The sequence below is a fragment of the Pongo pygmaeus genome, chromosome 5 (genome assembly GCF_028885625.2).
Source record: "Pongo pygmaeus isolate AG05252 chromosome 5, NHGRI_mPonPyg2-v2.0_pri, whole genome shotgun sequence".
Taxonomy (NCBI): domain Eukaryota; kingdom Metazoa; phylum Chordata; class Mammalia; order Primates; family Hominidae; genus Pongo; species Pongo pygmaeus.
The window spans coordinates 88,936,286-88,961,060 of NC_072378.2; the positions used below are offsets into that span (position 1 = coordinate 88,936,286).

At 43.6% G+C, this 24,775-nt stretch overlaps 1 protein-coding gene across 1 annotated transcript in view; it reads left to right on the forward strand.

The window, feature by feature from the left end:
- The first annotated feature begins 18,567 nt into the window (after nucleotides 1-18,567).
- Nucleotides 18,568-24,775, forward strand: part of ANKRD6 (ankyrin repeat domain 6) — a 200,512-nt gene continuing 194,304 nt past the window's right edge. Inside the window, exon 1 of the mRNA XM_054491128.2 lies at nucleotides 18,568-18,706. The gene's annotated coding sequence lies outside the window, so the exon portion shown is untranslated. The remainder of the gene's footprint in view (nucleotides 18,707-24,775) is intronic.

Sequence of the window (24,775 nt, forward strand, 5' to 3'; positions counted from 1 at the left end):
GAATAAGAATAAAATAAAATCCCACAAAAAAATCAGTAGAAGTCAAATCCTCAATTATATTCTACCCCAAGCTAAAGAGTCATATACGGATTTAAGATATTCTAATTTACTACCATTTCAGAAATGTATAGTTGAACAGAACAGGAAAAGCCTTGATTGCTTTTTTTCTTTTGCTGACATCATTTCAATACTGTCAGCTTTCAAAGAAGAGATATGTTGAAAATATCCTAGAAATAGAAGTTCTTGAATTTAAAAAATCATGTGTGTAGAATCTTTCTGAATTTAAATAAAAACTGAAAAACACTACAAGAACCCTGAAAGCCTTTAAGAAACTCAGCGTGGGATCTGCTCAGTGAATTGGCTGCTGCCTTGGCCGCTCTGCACTGGAGCTCAGCCTATGTCTGGGGATGTCTCCCCAGGAGAGTGCTCTGAAGAATGTGAGGATTTGTCTCTGGGCTACCCATGGTTTTTGCTGTGGTATGTAACCATGGCAAGTATGTAACCATGCCTTATACTTGACAGGTGCTTAATAAATGCTTATGGAAAAAAAGAGAGATGGGAGAAAGAAAAGAAGGAGAGAAGGAAGGGAGGGAAGAAGAGAAGAAGAAAAGAAGGGTGGGAAGAACGGAGGAAGATAGTATATGGCTCTTCACACAGATCTAGCCTATTTCTGAGAGAAACTTCAGGAAGAAATAGCAGCCAAGTTTTCTACTTGCTCCAAACCTTGGGAAATGCCACAGTGTGGGTAAATATGAAGTGTTAGCTATAAGAGAGCAACTAGGAATGAGTTGACATGCAAAAAGAGCATAAGTCTTAGGCCTTCATCTGTCCAAGACTGCCTGAGATCTGAAGAGACTACAATATCATGACGACTAAATGCTTATTTTATTTCAACTAACTTTTCCTTCTTAAAAAAAAAAAACCTCTAGACATTTTTAGCATCATGAAAGAAGAGCTTTGTCTATTACCCATTAAAATTTAGCCAACTAACATTTACTGAGATTTTCTACAAATAAGGAGGCACTGTTCCAAGATAATATGAACTTTAAAATATTCCCTCTAAGAATGTGATATCATCCCCTCTACTTTATAGATAAGAAAACTCAATTTAAACAAGTCACCCAAGGTACTGCACAGAATGGATGGAGGAACTACTTTGGAACTCAGACAGCCTGACATGAAACCTTAACCCAAACTCATACACCCCGTGGCCCAGGATGGCTTTGAATGCAGCCCAACACAAATCCATAAATTTTCTTAAAACATTATGAGACGTTTTTGCGATTTTTTTTAGCTCATCAGCTATCACTAGTGTTAGTATAGTTTATGTGTGGCTCAAGACAATTCTTCTTCTTCCAGTGTGGCCCAGGGAAGTCAAAAGATTGGACACCCCTGCCTTAGTCCCATTTAATGGCCTAAGGCTAAACTCTACATTAAAGCCATTGAACTGAAAAGGCTAGAAGGGAAGTGATTAGCTGCTCCCAATCTCCTAAGTAAAGAAGCAAAGCTCATATAGACACTCAAAAAATGGATCTGTTGTCTCAGCCGGATTTAATTTGCAAGATTCACTGAGAGAAAAGAGAAAACATAAAACTAAACAAACAAACAAAAAACTGAAAAGCTTCCTAACCAACAAAAGAAAGAAAACTTCTTGTTATATTACAACTGTGGATTGTCATCATTCCTTTTACTAGGAAGACAAATGGCAAGTAATTTAGTACCCTTTCTGTTTTATATTATTTCTATACTGTATGCTAAGCCAAAGTATAAAATCCAAGTGTACTTTGGCTTGAAAATTTGAATTTTAAAGGGAAGAAGTTTGTTTCCTAATTTCAGTGAATTATTTTGCTGTTACCAATTAGATGTCTTGTGATGACAAGGAATATGAGAGCTGTTTAAAAGAAACCTGTACAATGTAGGCAGAGTAATTGCAGTCCTGAATAGGGCAAGCAATTAAATACAGTCTGCATCCTGCATCTTAGGGTATTTTGAGGCATCTCATGGCATTGTGCCTGGTTCCTGGGATTCACATGTTGAAAGCTTTTCACGCTTTCTTTTTAAATATGTATTTAAAGCTATTCATCCTCTCTTGAAGCAAGCAAAGGAAAGAGCCTTCTACAGAATCCTGCTGGACTCATTCTAACCCAGGGAAGCCAAACAAATTTCTAAAGAGGGCAGCTCACAGCCTCCAGTTCACCTAAGACATTTGATGATCTAATGAAATCATTAAAAATTATTGAATAATTTTTGAGAGGCAGTCCCTCATGAAAGAGATCTTATTAAAATGTTTTACGATTTTAAAAGCATGCGCATAGTAAACTAGTCCAACAACACAAAAGAATATCCCATGAAAAGCTAGTTTCTCTCTCTCCTGACCTACAGCCCCCCAGTTCTCTCTAGAGGGAAACACTTGGTCTTCAAATGTGCAGACATACTCATAACCATTACAGAGATTTATATTTTATAACTTCATCACCTTAACAGTTGACGAACATTTTTTAAAGAAAGAAAATGAAGAAGATGGAATTTTCAGATCTGTGCTTTGAAGGAAAAAAACAGAGGGAGGTGAAAGAGCAGCTGAGGGTGAGGGAAGGAGGCTGATTTTGATGGGGTAGCCAGAGAAGACCTCTCTAAAAAGGTGACATTTTAGCTGACCAGGAGAAGGAGAGAGCAAAATGAAAGTCAGGATGGAGAGTGTTTCCCAGGAACTGCTGTTTTCAGCAACTGGAAAAACCAAGAAGGGCCAGGGTTTGGTGTTGAAGGAAAAAAAAGGCCAGTGTAATGAAAGAGCAGGAGGATGGCAGGCACAAGGGACAGGTAGTTTTTTCAGCCAGGATAGGGAGCTTGGATTGTATTCTAAGTGCCACTGGATGCACTGAAGAAGTTTAAGAAGGGAGGTGGCTAGGAGCAGTGGCTTATACCTGTAATGCCAGCATTTTGGGAGACCAAGGCAGGATAATCTTTTTGAGCCCAAGAGTTCCTGACCAGTCTGGGCAACATAGGACACCTTGTCTCTACCAAAAAGCAGAAAAAATTAGCCAGGTGTGGTGGCAGGCAACTGTAATCCTAGCTACTCAGGAGGCTGAGGTGGGAGTAGTGCCCGAGCCAAAAGGTCGAGGCTGGAGTGAGCTGAGACTGTGTCACTGCACTCCAGCCTGGGTGACAGAGCAAGGCCAGAAAAAAAAAAAAAAAAGAAAAGAAAAAAGGAAAAAAAAAAAAAGGAAGGAAGGGAGGGAGGGAGGAAAGGAGGGAGGGAGGGAGGTGGGTGAAATGTGTTGTATACTTTTCTTAAAGCTCACTCTAGGCCAGGTATGGTGGCTCATGCCTATAGCCCCAACACTTTGGGAAGCAGAGGCAGGAGGATCACTTGAGGCCAGGAGGTCAAGACCAGCCTGGGCAGCAGAGCAAGACCCTGCCTCTACAAAAAATAAAAAACAAAAAAAAATAAAAATTAGGTGGGCATGGTGGTGTGAGCCTGTAGTCCCAGCTACTCAGGAGGCTAAGGTGGGAAGATCACTTGAGCCCAGGAGTTTGAGGTTACAGTGAGCTACAATAGTGCCACTGCATTCCAGTATGGGCAACAAGGCAAGACCCTGTTTCAAAAATTAAGAAATAAAATTAAAAAAATAAATAAATACAAGCTCACTCTGTTAGATTGCTTCCAAAGGTGGCCACAACCATCCATCCCACCTCACATGCCCTTTTGCAAATGGGCCTTTGCCATTTCTCCCTCTGTTTCCACTCCTTCTGAATCTGGGCAGCCCCTGTGACTTGCTTTAACCAACAATGTGGTAGAAGTGACAGGGACATGGTGCAACTTCTGAGATTGGGCTATAAGAGGTCTTGCTGCTTTCTTGGAGCCTTGAGCCATATGGAAAGAATACTGGGCCAGCCTGCTGGAGAGGCCCCATGGATAGTGAGGTCCTGGAGCATGCCAGAGCACGAGGCTCCAGCGTTCCAGCCATCCCTGCTGAGGGGCTAGATATGTGAGTGACACCACCTTGGGTTCTCCAGCCCAAACTTCAGTCATGTGAGAAAGTCCAGCCCACACTACATGCAACACAGCCTTCCTATTCCAGTTGAACTTGCCCTGCTCAGGTAACTCACAGAATTGTGAGCAAATAAAATGACTGTTTTTTGTTTTTTGTTTTTTTGTTTTAATCATTAAGTGGCCGGGCACAGTGTCTCACGCCTGTAATCCCAGCACTTTGGGAGGCCAAGGTGGGCAGATCACCTGAGGTCAGGAGTTTGATACCAGCCTGGTCAAATGGTGAAACCCTGTCTCTACTAAAAGTACAAAAATTAGCTGGGCATGGTGGCCGGTGCCTGCAGTCCCAGCTACTCAGGAGGCTGAGGCAGCAGAATCACTTGAACCCAAGAGGTGGAGGTTGAAGTGAGCTGAAATCATGCCATTGCACTACAGCCTGGGTGTCAAGAGTGAAACTCCGTCTCAAAAAAAAAAAAAAAAAATTAAGATTCGGAGTGGGCTGGATGGAGTGGCTCATGCCTAGCCACTCCTAGCACTTTGGGAGGCTGAGGTGGTTGGATCACTTGTCAGGAGTTCAAGATCAGCCTGGCCAACATGGTAAAATCCCATCTCTACTAAAAATACAAAAAAATTAGCTGGGCATGGTGGAGCGCATCTGTAGTCCCAACTACTTGGGAGGCTGAGGCACAAGAATCATTTGAGCCTGGGAGGTGGAAGTTGCAGTGAGCCAAGATCATGCCATTGCACTCCAGCCTGAGCGACAGAGAGACTATGTCTCAAAAAAAAAAAAAAGAGAAAAAAAAAGATTTCAGGTCATTTGTTCTGCAGCGGTAGATAACTGATGAACTGATGAACATATCCTGGCTGATATGGGAAAAATGGATTTTAGGGGACTTACAGATGGAAGCAGAAATAACAGGTAGGCCACTGGAGTGGTAAGAGAGAAATGAGTGAGAACAGTGGAAATGGAGAGGAGTCGATAGATTTGAGATAAATTTTGGAGGTGGAACAGATAAGATGTATTGATAGATTTAATGTGGGTGGGCAGGAAAAGGACTCCTCCCAAGCATTTGATCTGAGCAAGCAGATGTAAGCTAATGCTGTTTATCAAAATAAGTAAGACCCAGATAGGAACAGGATTGGGAGGTGAGAAGTGAATCAGGGTCCTAGATTTCTAACATCCTAGTTACTGTGTATTGCTACAGAGCAATCTCTCTTAATCCTGCAATTTTGACCATTTCTTAGATGTCTATCATGTTGTCTTTGAAATAAATATTTATTGAATAAATAATTATGTATTCAATAAATAATTTATTTATTGAATAAATATTTATTTATGTATTCAATAAATAATTATTTATTTATTTATGTATTCAATAAATAATTATTTATTTATTTATGTATTCAATAAATAATTATTTATTGAATAAATAAATGAAGTTTTCTGACTATAAGCCATGAATGAACTAAAGATGACATTTGTGATTATCCGAAAAAAAAGTCTCAACCTGGTGAGATGGAATTGCTACACAGGAACTTTTAATAAAAATTAACTTTTAGGCAGGGTACGGTGGCTCACGCCTGTAATCCCAGCACTTTGGAAGGCCAAAGCGGGTGGATCACTTGAGGTCAGAAATTCAAGACCAGCCTGGCCAACATGGTGAAACCCCATCTCTAGTCTCTACTAAAAATACAAAAATTAGCCGGGCGTGGTGGCGTGTGCCTGTAATCCCAGCTACTCAGGAGGTTGAGGCAGGGAATCATTGAACCCAGGAGGCGGAGGTAGCAGTATGCCGAGATGGCGCCATTGCACTCCAGCCTGGGTGACAGAGCAAGACTCCATCTCAAAAATAAATAAATAAAAATAAATTAGCTGGGCACGGTGGCTCACACCTGTAATTGCAGCACTTTGGGAGGCTGAGGCAGGTGGATCACGAGGTCAGGAGTTCAAGACCAGCCTGGCCAAGATGGTGAAACCCCGTCTCTACTAAAAATACAAAAAAAATTAGCTGGGCACAGTGGCAGGTGCCTGTAATCCCAGCTATTTGGGAGGCTGAGGCAAGAGAATCACTTGAACCTGGGGGAAGGAAGTTGCAGTGAGCCGAGATCACGCAACTGCATTCCAGCCTGGGTGACAGAGTGAGACTCTGTCTCAACAAAAATAAATAAATAAATATAAATAAATTAACTTTTATCCAGGTTCAGTGGCAGGCTCCTGTAAGTCCCAGCTACTTGGGAGCCTGAGGCTGAAGGATCACTTAAGCTCAGGACTGCAAGGCCAGCTTGGGCAACATACCAAGAACCTGTCTCTAAAAAACAAATTTAACTTTTTATTCATATAGACTTTTAAGGACAAGCTTGTGATATAAATAGTGCTATCACATGAGAGCAGAAAGCTCTCTCTTGACAACAGAGTCAGCAGTACAGAGGTATTAAATGCCCCACATGTCTGTAGATCAGTTTGGACTTGGCAACCCCTGCTTTGGATGGGAGAGTTACACCAACTTATACATTCAATGATATAGGTAAGCAGATACTCCAAGAGAAACAACCTCATTAAAAATTCACTAGAATGAAGTCTCAGAACTGTCACTTACACATACTGTTTTATTTTACCTAACAAAAATAGCAGGCACTATCAGTCAGCTACCTCCAAGCCATTCCCAAACCTTCTACAAACCCAGTTTCCAAATTAGAGAAGGGAAAATCAGATACTTAAACTCCAAGACCCTTTCACATCTGTTCAGTAAGCCGTAAGGAGGAATCCTGCTGGGGAACTTCTAGGAAAGAGTTTGCTTCCTGATAAAAGAGACTGATGAATCAGAAGAGTCCCCTGATACCACCATTTCCCAGTTTGAACCCCATTTGTAAGAACATGGTACTTGGAGGTGGGGAGGCCATCTTGCAACCATGAAATAACCATGCAACCCTGAGGCTGAAGATAAAAGTCCATCATGGGCATAGCAGCATAAAGAGAGGAAAGCTCTAGATGACCTTGCTGAACAGCTGCACTCTAACTGGGAAATGCCTACCTCAAACTTCTTTTTTTTCACCCAACAAGAAGCCATAACTTTATTAATAATACAAACAGCACAAATTTCAAACCAAGCTGCAGTTACTCTTTTGAAACACACACAAAAAGATCCTCATCTTCAGATTACATTAATTCCATGATAGCATTTACAATATCAGCACTGTTGTCCTTCAGGACTCTGAGTGCCTTCGCTCACACATTTGCTTGTGACAAGACCAATCCTATATCCTTAAGTTTCACACCTGTTTCCTCAACCTCCTCCTCTTCCCTCTCCTCTTGTACAGTTAAGTCTATATGTTTTCTTGAATGTTTGAGACAACTTCACCTTGAACTTTGAACTTCTCAGCAGCTCTTAGCTGTGTTTGTTGAGATAAATCTTTGATCTTAGTTCCCCGCTCCCCCCTCCCCAAGCCAAACTGTGTAGGTGTTTGAAGCTAGGCTCTTGTAGACATCTGGTTTTGTGATGACAAAGAGGATATTCTTAGATTTCGGGATAGCGACTCAGTAACCCTCATAGCCTTTCACAGAACCAGTTTGGACATAGCCATAGCCTTCTGTGCCTTTTTTTATTTTCTTTCTTTCTGTCTTTTGAGACGGAGTTTCGCTTTGTCGCCCAGGCTGGAGTGCAGTGGTGCAATCTCAGTTCACTGCAACCTCTGCCTCCTGAGTTCAAGTGATTCTCCTGCCTCAGCCTCCTGAGTATCTGGGATTACAGGCACGTGCCACCATACTCGGCTAACTTTTGTATTTTTAGTAGAGACTAGAGATGGGGTTTCACCATGTTGCCCAGGCTGGTCTCGAACTCCTGACCTCAAGTGATCCATCTGCCTCTGCCTCCTGAGTTCAAGTGATTCTCCTGCCTCAGCCTCCTGAGTATCTGGGATTACAGGCACGTGCCACCATACTCGGCTAACTTTTGTATTTTTAGTAGAGACTAGAGATGGGGTTTCACCATGTTGCCCAGGCTGGTCTCGAACTCCTGACCTCAAGTGATCCATCTGCCTCGGCCTCCCAAAGTGCTGGGATTACAGACGTGAGCCACCATGCCTGGCCATGTGCCTACCCTTCACTCTGACTGTGTTTTGCTTTCTTGACTGGTTCTTCATGAAATGCGGCTGCTACTGCCACCTGGGCTTGTTCTGTGGAATTTTGTTCCTTGAGTTCTGGTACTGATTCTTCACTGTCAGATTCAGTGCCAGACCCGTGCAGGGAATATAAAGATGGCAGCAGAAAGAGCCCACACTTCTTATTTCAGGAGAAAACTGTAAGTCTATTCCTTAAGCTAGTGCTTCCCCACCTTGTCTGGTAATGGCACACATAGAAAATGATACTATTTGGGCCTAAGCAGTGGCTCACTCCTATAATTCCAGCACTTTGGAAGACTGAGGTGGGAGGATTGCTTGAACAGGAGTTTAACACCAACCTGGGCAATATAGCAAAACTCCCATCTCTACAAAGAAATTTAAAAATTGGCTGAGGCAGGAGGATTTCTTGAGCCCAGGAGTTCAAAGCCACAGTGAGCTATGATCTCACCACTGCATTCCAGCCTGAGCAACAGAACAAGACCCCATCTCTTACAAGAAAAGAAAAAAGAAAGATACTATTTGTATGGTACAATGGTGTGTAAAAGGACAGGCTACTTACAGCCAGAGGTGACTGGCCTGAAGACTTTAGTCACCCTCAGGCCTTGCCTAGCTGCCCTAAAGGCTGAGGGGATCAAAAACTTGGCCATACCTGTAAGCCATTTATGGCACCCAAGTGGTGGTGGCAAACCAGTTAGGAAGTTCAGCTTAAGCCATGTGGATGGGGTGCTCTAAACTTTGCAGCAACTGACACAATATATATCCTTTATGAGTGGAGGGAAGAAAGGATGGATGAAGCTTGATCATATACTTGGTGATGAAATTCAGGAGTCATATCATATTCAGAGGATCCTGGTAAAGGTGTCTCTGGATATTACAGGAGACAATTGAGACTCCTCAAGAAAGGGACCATGGCTGGGTGCCACCGGTGGCTCATCCCTATAATCCCAGCACTTTGTGAGGCCAAGGCAAGAGGATCACTTGAAGTCAGGAGTTCAAGACCAGCCTGAGCAACAAAACAAGACTCCATCTCTACCAAAAATAAAAAGTAAAATTACCTAGACATGGTGGCATGTGCCTGTAGTCCCAGCTACTTGGGAGGCAGAGGTGGAAGAATCACTTGAGCCCAGGAGTTTGAGGCTGCAGTAAGCTACAATGGCACCACTGCACTCTAGTGTAGGTGACAAAGAGTAAGACTCTGTCTCAAAAAACGCTGGAGGGGGGACCTTGCTTTTACTTCTCTCTGCACTTCTCCCTTTATTCTTCTCTCTCTCTCATGAAAATTGGCTTTCTGTGCTTTTCCTACCAGAGGGCAGGAGACAGCTGCCCCACCCTCCTGGTCCCAGTGATAGTGGGCCCATCCTCTGGAATCAGGCTTCCTAGGTTTAAATCCTAACTCCATCCTTAGTATCTGTGTGACCTGTAGCAAGTTACTTAACCTCTCTGTGCCTCAATTTACTCATCTCTAAACTAGTGATAATGTAATATACCTCAGTAGGGTTGTGGGAAGGAATTAAATCCATTAAACTATATAAAATAATTTAAGACCATGTATTACTCTGTTTTCATGCTGCTGATAAAGACATACCTGAGACTGGGCAATTTTACAAAAGAAAGAGGTTTAATTGGGCTTACAGTTCCATGTGGCTGGGGAAGCCTCACAATCATGGTGGAAGGCAAGGAGGAGCAAGTCCTGTCTTACATGGATGGTAGCAGGCAAAGAGAGAATGAGGAAGACGCAAAAGCAGAAACCCTTGATAAAACCATCAGATCTTGTGAGACTTATTCACTAGCACGAGAATAGTATGGGGAAACCACCCCCGTGATTCAATTATCTCCCACTGGGCGCCTCCCACAACACGTGGGAATTATGGGAGTACAATTCAAAATGAGATTTGGGTGGGGACACAGAGCCAAACCATATCAGACAGTAAGCACTATATAAGTGTTAGCTATTATTATCTTTAATTCCCAGGCAAGAAAATCTGATTGGATGAGTTTGAGCCAGTGGTTCACTCCTGGCCTAATCCCCTAATCGTGCACTACATATCACTAGGTACTAGTCCTCTAGAGCATTTGTCTCAATTGTAATTTAAGATTTGATTGAGGACTGTATTCACAACTAGACTGTGGGACCATCTTCTTTTGTCCACCATTCTATTCTCAGTGCCTAGCACAGTAGCTATAATCTGGACGAAATATAATTGTAGTGTATACCACTTACATTGTACTTTATGTGCTATATATATATGTGTGTGTGTATATATATAGATGTGTATATATGTGTGTGTGTGTATATATATATATATATATATATATACACACACACACATATACATAAATAGCTTGATGGTGGTCAAGTCCCAATAAATATGTGTTGAAGACTGAATTAATGGTCCCCTCCACTATGGCTGGAGATGCAGCTGTGTGGCTGCAGAGGTCTACCCTCAGGGATGGAGAGGTATTTCCCAATAAAGGGGTATAAGCCAAACAGAAACCTCCAAATGTATCTGCCATTGCCAGGCACAGGGAATACAAAGTCAAATAGATGTTTGGCAGACATTGTTGGCAGCATAACCAGTTCCTCCCTCTCACCCACTTCATCCTTAGTTTGGTAACTTTATTTATTTATTTATTTATCTATTTATTTATTGAGATGGAGGCATGCTCTGTCGCCCAGGCTGGAGTGCAATGGCGTGATCTCGGCTCACTGCAACCTCCGCCTCCCAGGTTCAAGTGATTCTCCTGCCTCAGCCTCCTGAATAGCTGGGATTACAGGCACCCACTACCATGCCCAGCTAATTTTTGTATTTTTAGTAGAGATGGAGTTTCACCAGGTTGGCCAGGCTGGCCTCTAACTCCTGACCTCAGGTGATCCACCTGCCTTGGGCTCCCAAAGTGTTGGGATTACAGGCATAAGCCACTGCACCCAGCCTAGTTTGGTAACTTTAAATGTTGGGTATCAACACACCCAGGGAAGGAACCCCAGACCCAGAAGTTGAATCATGGTTAGTCTATGGTAATTATGGTAACCACTCCACTATCTTTGTCATCCAGTGGTAACCAATGACATGTGAAAGGATATATGTCTCAGGGGCATCTGATAAGAAGTTGTTCCCCAGTTGAAATAAATACGGTGAGAAAGCCTGCAACCTTTCTTGCCTGGATGTCATCAAAGACAAAAGCCAAAACTGAGGGTGGTACAGTAGGATGACAGAAAGAACCCAAGGCCACATATGTTTATCATATAAATTCTTCTTATTATTATTTTTGAGACAGGGTCTCACTCTGTCACCTTGGCTGGAGTGCAGTGACACAATCATGGCTCACTGTATTCTTGACCTCCTGGTCTCAAGCGATCCTCCTTAGCTCCTCCCAACTTAGCTTCCCAAAGTGCTGGGATTACAGGTGTGAACCACCCTGCCCAGCCTACATGTTTTTGTTGTTTAAGCCACTCTAGGCAAGCACACTCTTGTAGCCAAACACAATGTAACTGATAACTATAGTCCCCTTACCTTAGGAACTGAAAATGAGGAAGGAAGACAGATCAGAAAATCAGAAGCTTAAAGTTAGGAACAGAGAAGGATGCCCACTATCACCACTCCTATTCCACGATGTACTGTAGATCCTTGACTACATAAGATTGGAAAATGAAACAAAAGAATTGTGACACTAGAATTGTGCCATTTATTTTATTTTATTCATAAGATAAAAAATTGATAAATTGGATTTTGTCAAGATTAAAAAAACTTTTTCTCTGCAAAGACCCTGTTAAGAGGATGCAAAGACAAGCTAAGGACTAGGGTAAAATATTTGCTAACCACATACCTGACAGAAGCCTCATATCTAGAAAGTATAAGGAATTCTCAAAACTTAGGGGAAAAAAATCCAATTAGAAAATAGCAAAAAGCATTTCACTGACAAGGATATGGTAATGTCAAATAAGCACATGAAAAGATGTTCAACACCATTAGACATTAAGGAATGCAAATTATTATTATTATTATTATTATTATTAGAGAAGGGTCTCACTCTGTCACCCAGGCTAGAGTACAGTCATAGCTCACTGCAGCCCTGAATTCCTGGGCTCGAGCAATCCTCCTGTCTCAGCCTGCCGATTAGCTAGGACTACAGGCTTGTGCCACTATGCCCTGCTAATTAAAAAAAATTTTTTTGTAGAGACAGGGTCTCACTATGTTGCCCCGGTTGGTCTTGAGCCCCTAACCCCAAGCGATCATCCCTCCTCAGCCTCCCAAAGTGCTGGAATTACAGGCGTGAGCCACCACCCCCTGCCCAGAAATGCAAATTATAAAGACCACAGTGAGATACCACCACATAACTACCAAAATGACTGAAATTAAAAAATAGTGACAACACCAAATGCTGGCAAGGATACGGAAAACTCAGATATCTCACACATTGGTGGTGGGAAGTGTAAAATGGTATAGCCACCCTGGAAAACAGTTTGGCAGTTTCTTAAACACTAAACATGCGACTACAAAATGACCCAGCAATTGCCCTTCTGGTTACTTATCCCAGAGGAGTGAAAACTATGTTCATATGAAAACATGTATATGAATGTTCACAGCAGCTTTATTCATAATAACCCAAACTCAGATGCTGTTCAATGGGTGAATGGCTAAACAAACTGTGGTATAGCCACACTGTGGAATACTACTCAGCAATGGAAAGAATCAACAGTTGACACACACAACAACTTGGATGAATCTCAAGGGCATTATGCTGAATGAAGAAAAAGGCAGCCTCAAAAGGCCACATACTGTATGATTTCACTTATACAATATTCTGGGTTTTTTTGAGATGGAATCTTGCTTTGTTGCCCAGGCTGGAGTGCAGTGGTGTGATCTCGGCTCACTGCAACCTCTGCCTCCTGGGTTCAAGCGATTCTTCTGCCTCAGCCTCTCGAGTAGCTGGGACTACAGGCACGCCACCATGCCCGGCTAATTTTTGTTGTTTTTGGTAGAGATGGAGTTTTGCCGTTTTGGCCAGGCTGGTCTTGAGCTCCTGACCTCAAGTGATCCGCCCGCCTTGGCCTCCCAAAGTGCTGGGATTACAGGCATGAGCCACCGCGCCTGGCCTACGTAACATTCTTAACATGACAAAATTATAGAGATGGGGAACAGATTAGTGGTTGTCAGAGATTAGGGATGGTGTGGGGGAGGGAGTTGGGTGTAACTATAATTAAGTAGCATGAGGATGATTCTTTGTGGTGATGGCATAGTTCTGTATTTTGATAGAATGGTGGTTATATGAAACTACATATGTGATAAAATTGCACAGAGCTACACACACACACACACACACACACACACATTGTACCAATGACTCAATATCATAAAGATGCCAATTTTTTCCAAATAGCAGTAGTAGGAAACATTCTTGCTTCCATTACATGAAGGCTGCAGACTTTTTGTGGCCATATTGGACTCTGCATGATTCCATTTGTCTTTTCATTCTGGATCCCCACGGAAGGTGCAGCCACTCTTTGGGGAATGATATTCTCATGGCAAATGGCAGAAGCTCAAGGGAGGTAGGGGAAGCACTAAAGCATACAACATATTTTAAGCTTCTGTTCCAGTGTGGTGTTTGCCAAGGCAAGTCAACACAAGCCCAAAACCAATGGAGCAGACTGGTTTACCCCACCTATAGAAAAGCATGGCAAAGATGGGAAGGGTACAAATAATTGTGAATGAACAATGCAATCCACCACATATATTTACTGAGATTTCAAATTAAAATCTCAAGTTTCTCATAACAAATGAATTAGAAAATGTCTATGAAGGAGAAAAGAGCTAAGAATACTTGAGATCTGTATAAATAAAAAAGAGAAATAAGTCAGGGTAGGACTTGTATATTTGGAAATCAACACTTGAAATAAAACCACAGGCCGGGCACAGTGGCTCACACCTGTAATCCCAGAACTTTGGGAGGCCAAGGCGGGTGGATCACTTGAGGTAAGGAGTTCAAGACCAGCCTGGCCAACATGGTGAAACCCTGTCTCTACTAAAAAATAATTTTAAAAAAATTAGCTAGGCGTGGTGGCATGCACCTGTAATCCCAGCTACTCAGGAGGCTGAGACAGGAGAATCGCTTGAACCCAGGAGAAGGAGGTTGCAGTGAGCCAAGATCATGTCACTATACTCTGGTCTGGGCAACAGAGCAAGGCTCTGTCCAAAAAAAAAAAAAAAAAAAAGAGCAAGAAAGAAAGAAAGAGAAAAGAAAGAAAGAGAGAAAGAGAAAGAAAGAAAGAAGAAAACCAAAGATTTCAGGCAGTATGATGCTAGCGGAGGGATAGACAAATGGAACAAAATAGAGGACCGAAAACAAACCTATATGTGTATAAAAATCCATTGTAAGAGAGTTCTGGCATTGCAAATGAAAGGAGAAATGAATTTCAGATGGAATGTGGACTTACACATGAAAGGCAAAATTGTAACACTTGAAATAAAATATGGGAGAATATTTTTATATCCTTGGGGTCAGAAAGGACTTCTCAAAACACATGAAACAGGGCAAAAGACAACATCAACTAACAAAAGAGGAAACAGGACTAGCTATTAAACATTAAAGATGCTCAGCTGTACTGGTAATTGGGTAAATACAAACTACAACTATTACGAGAGATCATTTAGATGAAAACAAGTGCTGGCAAAGATTGTGGGACATGAATGACTCTCTTTTTTTTTTTTGAGATGGAGTCCTGCTCTGTCGCCCAGGCTGGAGTGCAGTGGCACCATCTCACTGCAAGCTCCACCTCCTGGGTTCACGCCATTCTCCTGCCTCAGCCTCCCAAGTAGCTGGGACTACAGGCGTCCGCCACCACTCCCGGCTAATTTTTTGTATTTTTAGTAGAGACGGGGTTTCACCATGTTAGCCAGGATGGTCTCGATCTCCTGACTTCGTGATCCACCCACCTCGGCCTCCCAAAGTGCTGGGATTACAGGCTGGGATTACACCGCGCCCAGCTGGATGACTTTCATATACAGGTGTTAGAAATGAAAATTGGTACGACCATTTTAGAAAACAATTTTAGAAATCAACCAGTTTAGACAGTTTGACATTACCTAGTAAATTTGAACGTGCACTTACCTTAAGACCCGATGATTCCACTTCTAGGTATATATCCTAAAAAACATTCTTACACACATGTATCAGGAGAAATATTTAAGAATATTCACAGCAACACTGTTTGCAATAGCAAAAACTGGAGCCAATCCAACATCCAAAAGTAGAATGGGCAATTAAATTGTGTTATGTTTTTACAACAAAATACCTATATAACAGAGAAATCAAACAGGTGAATCTTGGAAACATAATGCTGGGCAAAAGCTGCAAGTTGCAAGGGAATCATGCAGAATGATTCTATTTTAAAAAAGCTCAAAAACACGCAAAAACAAACCATGTAGTGTTTAGGGACACATATATTTGTGATAACATAATTATTAACACAAAACTTAGGATGGTGGTTTCCTCTGAAAGAGAAGGATATGATTATAGAGCGGCAGATGGAAGGGTTCTTCCTTGAGTGGAAGCTTTAGCAAAGGCAGTTTCAGTGGAGTGGCAGGGATGGAAGCCAGAATGGTGTGTTGAAGGCTGCGTTGAAGCTAACAACATGAAAGACAGCTAATGCAGTCAGCTCATTAAAGACATGTTGTTGAAAATAGGAGCAGATTATGTTATCACAAAGCAGTGAAAATGATCATTTGCAGAGCAAACTTCTTTCTCACAAGGCAGAAGGAGGGTATGCTGGGGTGAATATAAGAGGCTGGCTGTGATTTAGCTGAACATAGGGGCAAGAACAGAGCTGCAGCCTGGGAGCCTTTCTCATAAAGAGGGAGATTTAGGAGTCTTCTTCGTTGGTCGCCCAAAGACTGTCTGCCCACTTGAAGATGAGCAAGCAAGATCTCTAAGCAGCTCAGCCACTGCCTGCTTTGGCTCTCATGAGACCTCCTGCCAGGAATCCCCATTAATCAAAGTCTGGGAACAAAAGCAGACCAGTCAGTTCCCAGGAGCGCTCACATGTCTTGCAGGCTGGCTTGGGCTTTCTGTTTCTTTCGGGGTCATTGCTCTGACTACCCACAAATATAACTTAAAATCCCATCTCAATGTGACTTTCTGGTGATGTTTTAAAAGGCTATCAGGGAAACTGAGCATTTGCATCTTTGGAAGTTTATTCGAGGGACTAGCTAGGAAAATTCAATGTGGAAAAGTACAAGAGAGAAACGATCACATTGAAAGGTCATGTGGCTGGGTGCGGTGGCTCACGCCTGTAATCCCAGCACTTTGGAAGTCCGAGGCAGGTGGATCACAAGGTCAGCAGTTCCAGATCAGCCTGACCAACATGGTGAAACTCCATCTCTACTAAAAATACAAAAAAATTAGCTGGGCGTGGTGGCAGGTGCCTGTAATCCCAGCTACTTGGGAGGCTGAGGCAGGAGAATTGCTTGAAACCGGAAGGTGGAGGTTGCAGTGAGCCGAGATTGCGCCACTGCACTCTAGCCTGGGCAATAAAAGCAAAACTCCATCTCAAAAAATAAAAAGAAAGGTCATGTGTACAAACCTTGACTTTGAGGGTTATCCAGGAACTCATTAGTAACCTGCCTAGAGAGAAACCTGGAACTACAAGCCAGCAGAGAAAGGAAACGTGTTCTTCTATCAGCTCCAGGTGTAGAGCAACAGGAATGGGGCACAAATCTGAAGAAGGGCTGGGCGTGGTGGCTCACACCTGTAATCCCAACACTTTGGGAGGCTGAGGCCGGAGGATTGCTTGAGCCCAGGAGTTCAAGACCAGCCTTGACCTCCTCTGTGTTAAACATAAAAAAATTAGCTGGGCAAGGTGGTGCACACTTGTAATCCCAACTATTCAGGAGGCAGAGGCAGGAGGATTGCTTGAGCCCAGGAGTTCAAGACTGCAGTGGGCTATGACTGAGCTACTGCACTCCAGCCTGGGTGACACAGCAAGGCCCTATCTCAAGGGGGAAAAAAAGTCTGGAAAAGGCCAAAGGATACTCAGAAGAGAGATTTCACATCCTGTTAGGTAAAACTGCAGCTGTGACTATGGGGTTGGGGAAATTTCAGAAGCAGTAGGAGAAAATCAAGAACTTCCCCTTCCTAGTGTGGAAAGAGGCTCTTGGGATCTCTCCTGCCTAATGATCCCTGAAGGAGAGAGGGAAACAAACATCTTAAGGGAAAGGAAGAAATCATCATGTTTATTTTCTCCTGGAAACCAGGCCAGTTTCACAGGGAAAAAGAAAAGTCGGCTGGGTGCGGTGGCTCATGCCTGTAATCCCAGCACTTTGGGAGGCCGAGGCTGGAGGATCACGAGGTCAGGAGTTCGAGACTAGCCTGACCAACATGGTGAAACCCCATCTCTACTAAAAATACAAAAATTAGCCAGGGTTGGTGGCAGGCACCTGTAATCCCAGTTATTCAGGAGGCTGAGGCAAGAGAATCACTTGAACCTGGGAGGCGGAGGTTGCAGTGAGCCTAGATCGCGCCATTGCACTCCAGCCTGGGTGACAGAGTGAGACTTCGTCTCAAAAAAAAATTATAAGAAAGAAAGGAAAAAAAAGTCAGATTCGTGATAAGCTTGTCCCAAAACCTCAGGTAAGATTGATAGTCCATTTTAGGGTGCTGCTTGCCTCCTCTTCCATCTCTCCGCCTTTGGAGAGCAGATACCTGTCCATGCTTCTTCAAATGGTGGAATGAGATACCATCCATCTTACATGTATTCAACAGTAGCTTATTGAATGCTTCCTGTGTTCAGGGAGCTCTTCTAGGTACTGAAGAAGTGGCTGTGAATGAAAATAGACAAAACCAGACTGAGATAATGGTATGTAAAGTGTGATATGAATATGGGGGTCAGGCTCGCCCAATGCTTTTGCCATTTCCATATGGGATGATTCCAACAAGATACTTATAGTCAAGCTGTTAGAAATAAAGGCTTCCTTTCCCCTCTCCAGCTACCCCAATAAATCTGGGTCATTCATCATTGTTGTTCAGTTTGTACTGAGCAGCCCCAGTTAAGTGAGCTATGGTTATATTGAAATATCCACTTGGCCACGAATTGAGTGAAGGTGGGAGGTTCCTCCTGCTAATTCTCCTCCCCTTCCAATACACTTCCTGGCAACCCCCACGCGGAAAACCTCACCCTACTGTAGGCCCCCTTCCTCCAACTCTTCAGAAGGCCGCGGCCCCACCCAGGAGAGGGCTGCAGATCGGGGCCAGCCCCAGGGCCTCCCGGGTGCCACCTCTCTCTCGCGAGGGTCCCTGCCGTGCCCCGGCTCGCCGCTGGGAGGCGCTGCGGCCCCGGCGTAGGAGCCGCCGGCGGGGTGGGGCGGGGCCGCCGGGACGGGGCGGAGGGCCCTGCGGCGGCGGGCACGGCGGGCTCGGCCACAGGTAACCCGCAGGAGCCAAGAGCGCTGCCTGGCGCGCGGGCGGCTGGAGGCACGGCGCTGGGCGGCGCCGAGGCCCTGGGGCCGCCGGAGCCAGCGGGAGCCAGTCCCCGTCTTCGCCCCTCGCCCCCCACCGTGTCGCCGGCCTTGGTCCCTGCGGCGCGGACGTCCGGCGCGGGAGAGAAAGGTACCAGGCGACCTCGCCGGCTCCCTGGGACCCCCGCTTACACCGGGGTGGGCGCCTCAGGTCGGGGAGGACGCTGTCGGGGGAAGGGGGCGCTGCTCCCTCGGCACCCCAGGATCGCCGACTGCCCGCGGGGGAGACCCGGACACCGCGCCTCGCCCCCTGGCCTGCGGCCTCCGAAAACGCCCGGCGCGAGGGGGTCTCCCCGGGGCGCCTCCCTCTTCGCCTGGCATCAGTTGCCTCCCTGGAATATGGAACTTCGGGCGAGGGAGGTGGAGAACTTTCTTCTGGGGCTCGTCCCTCGTTCTCCTGCTCGCTCGCGGTTTGAAGGAAGGGCGGTGGGGGCGGGGGTCCGAGTACCCCGCGGTCTGCGGCGCGGAGGAGGGTAGGTCCCTGGCCTGCGGCCGCCTCCGACTGACCCCGTCCCTCCCCGCCCTGGACGACCGCAATGGGGTGCAATCGCAGGAGAGGGGCCGATACCCCTCAGGAGCCCCATCGGCGAAGCCTCAGCAAGTGGCATCTCCCGGGGTCCAGAGAGTCGGCGTGCTGTCTGGTTTGGGTCCAGACATCAGCTCACCCGAGCTTATCTTGGGCTTTTAAGTGTGTTGCTTCCGGTAGATCTCGAGGACTGGAGAAGTGCAGCATTATTTGTGACCCAAGAGGGACTTGAATGTCTCAAAGCTGGTCAAGAATGTTTCCCCCGAGAGGTAGCATGAGATGGGTCACGTGGTAGTAAAGAGCCACTTTGGGCCCGTGAGATGGAGTTCTGACTCCACCGCTTGTTAGGTGTGTGACTTTGGAAAACCCACTTCTTTAAACCTTAGTTTTTAGAACTCTAAACTGCAGGTATTGTACATAACCTCGTAGTGTTGTGTTCGTGCAGAGAAGTGATGGGAATGAAATGCTTGGCATTATACTCTTGTGTGTTAGACACCTTTTGCGAACCTGTTGGATGTTGAATTCATTCATGCTTAGGTTCTGTTAGGCTAGTGTAAGTAGAAAGAACTTGGGCAATGAAGACAAACACACCTGGGTGCAAGGTGGTCCCATCCATGGTATACTGATTGGGGGTTTCTCATCCCCAAAACACCAATAGCAACCTTGGCGGGGTTTTGTTGTTGTTGTTGTTTTGAGACAGTTTCGCTCTGTTACCCAGGCTGTAAGCTTTGACCTCCTTAGCTCAACCGATCTTCCCACCTCAGCCCGGGACCACCACACCTGGCTAATTTTGAATTTTTTTATTTTACTAGAGACAGAGTCTCACTGTTGCCCAAGCTGGTCTCGAACTCCTCCTGTCTCAGCCTCCCAAAGTGTTGGGATTACAGGTGTGAGCCACCATACTGGTCTGCAGCCTTGTTCTTGAGTGTAGTAGGTGTGTCTATACTGATACATGTTACACTTTGTCATCTTTAATATTTGTTTAGCATATGGTAACAAAAAATCTTTTAAAAATTAGAGATACAAATTGAAATTGGGGAGCATTTTCTGCCCTCTAGGTCATACTGGAGATGGGGGAAGGGTAGAAGAGGGATGAAGAGGAATTAAAGAGACCAGAAAACAACTAGTCACAGTGTTGGGAGGTAGAAACCAATGGTAATTTTTAAAAATGCGAATTTATTAACTCCTTGTTTTTACATGGTGGCACCGAAAATTAATCTTAGTCTCCCACTTAAACTCATCAGCCTCCCCAAAGCCTTTCCAGATAAGCATATGCTCCATGTAAAAGCAGACTGCCTGCGATCCAACTCAGCTTAGAGACAAGGCACACTTCCAGCTGCCAAGGCCTCCTTCTTGTATAGAGATGCTGGTGCTGCCACTGTGAAATACATCATACACTCAGACAGTATAAACCTTAGAGTGCAATGTAAAGAATAACAATAGACCACACCCAAGTACGCGTCACCCGTCTGAAGAACTAGAACATCCCCAGGCCCCTGGAGCCCCTGAGTACCCCTCTCCATTGCCATCCACTCACTTCTCGCCTGCCACCCAAGGAACCACTATTCTGGATGTTGTGTTAATTTTTTCCCTTGCTTATATGAAAAACCCTGAGGAAAGGAAGTTTCCCAACAAGCATTTCCACAATAACCTGGAGCATTCTTTATTTTTCTTTTTTTCTCAAGAAGCATTATTATTGAACTTAAAAGCAGGCTATTGAGGGTAAGATACAAACCACAAAAAAGCTGAAAGTCTCAAAGTCGGGGGATCTTTTAGTCTCTGTCTTCTTCCAAGTTTCTCCTGTCTGCCTGGCATGGATCCCGAAGGTGTGTTCTGTCTGTGTAGGGGAGACCCAGTCTCTTCCAACATAGATTGGAGGCTGTGATTTTAAAAGCTTTGCTTGAGTCCCTAAGAAGTGGGAAAACAGTAATTTGGGTGCATGTGTTTTCGAAGTTTTCTTAAAAATGCAAATTATCCAGAAGGCATTGTGTGGGATTTGAAGGATTAAGCGAAGAGTGACCTTTAAAAATGGTTTTAACAACCCAAATTCCTCTTCCTGGTTGATATGTTTGTGTTATGGTCTTTGTTTTATTTCTTCAAGGTCACATGGCTTTTCTTGGTGAATCTTACACTATTCTGTTACTTCTTGGTTAAGGCAAAGATTCCGAAACTTGGTTTCATGGAGCCCTTAGTGTCTGAGTTAATTTTTTCACAATTCCCTTAGGCTTCAGTAATTAGTAATTTTTTCACAATTCCCTTAGGTTTCAGTAGTTAGTAGTTAGGTTCAAACAACTGAGTATTTACTTAGAAGTTGTTTGAAAAAATACATAAACTGAGCGAAAAAATATTTTACATCCTTTAAAGTCATAATTACTAACCGGATGTGTGTGCCTATGCTACTTCTCAAACCTTGGGATCGTGTTGGACACTGCCACTCTCATTTCCTGTTTCACATTAATATTTCCGCAGCATTTGGTTTTTATCACAGCAGCCACAGAAAACCCCGCTTTGCAAAGATGTATTGTCTTGGATAGGAATGTAACATGATCTACTGTTGAAACTGCAAACTACCTCCAGTTAGTAGGTTCAGCAGTGTCCAGACATGTTTGGTATACTAGTTTCCATTGAAATTTTCAAATTTTCTACATTGCCCATTTGAATTTGCTATAGTTGCAAAACACCCAGTCAGGGGGTCCAAACTAGTAAACTTTGAAAACATTATGCTAGGTGAAATAAGTTAGTCACAGAAGGGACAATATTGTATGATTCTGTTTATATTAGGTACCTAGAGTAGATACACATGCAGACAGAAAGTAGAATGGTGGTTACCAGGGGTAGGGGGAGGACAGAATAGGGAATTCATGTACTATTTGCAACTTCTGTGTTAGACTAATATTATTTCAAAATAAAGTTTTAAAAAGTTTTTTAAAAACAAATTCTGTTGATGGTGCCCCACTGCTGGACTGTACCAAGGCACTGAGGTTAGGGACAGCAGCAGAGAAAAGCTTAGGGGTGACGTTACCTCTATTTCCCAGCTCTTCCTCATCCCATCAAGGGGGAAGAGATGGAAGAAATAGCTATGTTCTCTCTCTTTTATAGGGAAGTGTCTGCATTATTTACTAGTGGGTTCCTTTATAAACCTGAGGATCAGCTATTAAATTTGCCACTAAAATAAGAATTTTTAACCTGGGGTTCAGTGGTGGGCTACAAATACTCTAAGATCTCCCAAAACTATGTATAAGTATTTAAGTGAATGCTCTTATGTATGTTTGAGGGGGAAGAAGTTCCATAGCTTTCATCAGATCCTCAAATGGTTTCCTAAGTCAAAAAAGGTTAGTAAGCGCTATAAGGAAATATTTACAGATTCCTACCTACCCCCACCCCATGAAAGTCCCCTTTATTTGGATGTCTTATCCCGTTTCAGTTCTCTGACATATCTTTCCCCCAGCAGTTACAAGAGGCTTTCTTTCTGCTCAGACCTCAGATAAGCCCAACCAGTTCTTTTTCCTCAGAGCCCCCAGCTATTCATATGGATCCTGAAAACTCCAGGACCAATTCCTCAAGAGCCAAAGGAAGCCCCAGAATTAACATCTTGGAGTTCTGAATAGAGCAGTTGTGGAACTGAAGTCTCACAACTGCCACATCTCTCTGTGCCCTCCTTAGATCCAGAAAAATATGAAGTAAATAATAATACATGAGGTACACAGCTATGGAAAAACTCATGAAGATGGTACTGAATGACTGAAGTCCAGTACATTCTGCCTTGGGGGAGGCAAATTTAATTTTAAGAGTGTCTTCTGGTTTACACTTTATGTTCCAAATGTATTCTAAATATAGCATACAATACATCCTACCTTGTTTCATATCCAGTGATACAGGTGAGCTATAGAATTTACACAGTGTTAGAAAAGATGTTAAATACCAGAATTTACTTAATAAATAGGTCTCTACTCATTCAGACTGGTTTCATTTTATTTTATTTTTGAGGTAAGGTCTCGCTGTCACCCAGACTAGAGTGCAGTGGTGCAATTTCAACTCACTGCAACCTCTGCCTCCTGGGCTCAAAGCCATTCTCTCACCTCAGCCTCCTAAGTAGCTGGGACTACAGGCACATAACACCACGCCCTACTGATTTTTGTATTTTTGGTAGAGACAGGGTTTCACCTTGTTGCCCAGGTTTACACTGGTTTTAAACTCAGATGAATGGGGTAGGTAAGCGGCAAAAATGGTAACCTGCAAGCTCTTCTTATACATATGATTCCTCAATCATTGCATTTATCTTAGAAATACTTCAATAAATCATGATTTGAGTCTTTCACCAATACAGGTATATTCTGTATTCTGTAAGGTAGGCTAACTGCTGTAACAAACATTTCCAAACCTCAGTGGTTTAATCTAGCTCACACAAGTCCTAATCAGTTATTCCTCTTGGGCAGCTCTCCTGGGTAGCTGTCCTTCAGGTGACTCAGGGATCAAGATTCCTTCCTTCTTGTGATGTCACCATCTTCATGTGGTCTCCAGAGTCACTGCAAGGGGGAAAGAGTATGGCAAAAGGAAACCGTGTTGACTGCCTTCACCAGCAAGTGAAACACATCACTTCTGCTTACATTCTATTGGTAGAACCAGTCACATGGCCCCACCTAGATTCAAGGAAGCTAGGAAATACAGTCCCTGGCTGGGCACCTGTTTCTTAGCAAAAATAATTTACTTTGGGAAAGGAATAGAACTCTTTGGTGGATGAGTAGCCATTTTTTGTACAATAAGGTGCTAGTCTTTTAACTGGTCAATTAAGTGTAACTGCCTTTATGTAATTTATTTCTCACTTTTTTTTTAGACAAAATCTCACTCTGTTGCCTAGGCTGGAGTGCAATGGTACGATCTCGGCTCACCACAACCTCTACCACCCAGGTTCAAGCAATTTTCCTGCCTCAGCCTCCTGAGTAGCTGGGATTACAGGCGCCCACCACTGTGCCTGGCTAATTTTTGTATTTTTAGTAGAGTCGGTGTTTTGCCATGTTGGCCAGCCTGGTTTTGAACTCCTGACCTCAGGTGATCCGCCCGCCTCAGCCTCCTAAAGTGCTGGGATTACAGGTGTGAGCCACTGCACCTGGCCTATTTCTTACTTTCTAAACATATATGTGTATATGTATATATATGTATGTGTTTATAGATGTATATATACTGCATAAATAAAATGTTATGTCTTCATAGTGGAGGGTGTGGAGGAGACTTCCATACAGGAAACAAATGTATCATAATTGCCATGTGAGCAAATAAAAATGCCATTAAGCCATCTAGGTGCAGGCATTTATTAGGGAATGAAGCATATTTAATTTACTCGGAATCATCCAACCATGTAGAGAATTGTACATTTGAGAAAGATGGAGCAGAGAAAGATTAGCAAAGGACAAGAATATGCATGTCTTAATGGCTTCGTTAATGTTATCATAAGAGTTTAAAACTACTTTAGACTGCTGGCAATAGGCTAGGTATGAAACTTATTTCCCCTTCAAAAAAAAAAGTTTTTGCTATGGAATGTGTTACATAATCACAAAGTGTATGTGTCAGTTTTACTTATTTGCTCTTAGGGGAAAGTAGAGTTGTAAAATTTGAATCTGTTTTTCTTATTTGTTT